Genomic DNA, 340 nt, shown 5'->3' with positions numbered 1-340 from the left:
TTTGTGTGTGTGTATGTATATATATATATATATATATATATAAATATGTATATATATGCATATATATTTCCCTTCAGTCATAAAACACACACAAAAGCACACCCAAGCACGCACACATATCAGCAAGCGCATACACACACACACACACCTACACACACGTATAGAGGCGTGCATATATGTATAGATATCACAAGGCGTGCGCCTGTGTGTAATATCCTATTTAATTAGTGACTTTGTCAGCAAGAACGTTTTTTTTTTCACAAATGCAGACAGACACACTAGGAGGTAAACATACAAACACAGGTATACGAACAATATATATATATATATATGTATATAT

This window comes from Octopus bimaculoides, chromosome 9 (genome assembly GCF_001194135.2).
Source record: "Octopus bimaculoides isolate UCB-OBI-ISO-001 chromosome 9, ASM119413v2, whole genome shotgun sequence".
Taxonomy (NCBI): Eukaryota; Metazoa; Mollusca; class Cephalopoda; order Octopoda; family Octopodidae; genus Octopus; species Octopus bimaculoides.
The sequence above is the reverse complement of the archived record's forward strand: the minus strand, read 5'-3'. Positions refer to the sequence as shown.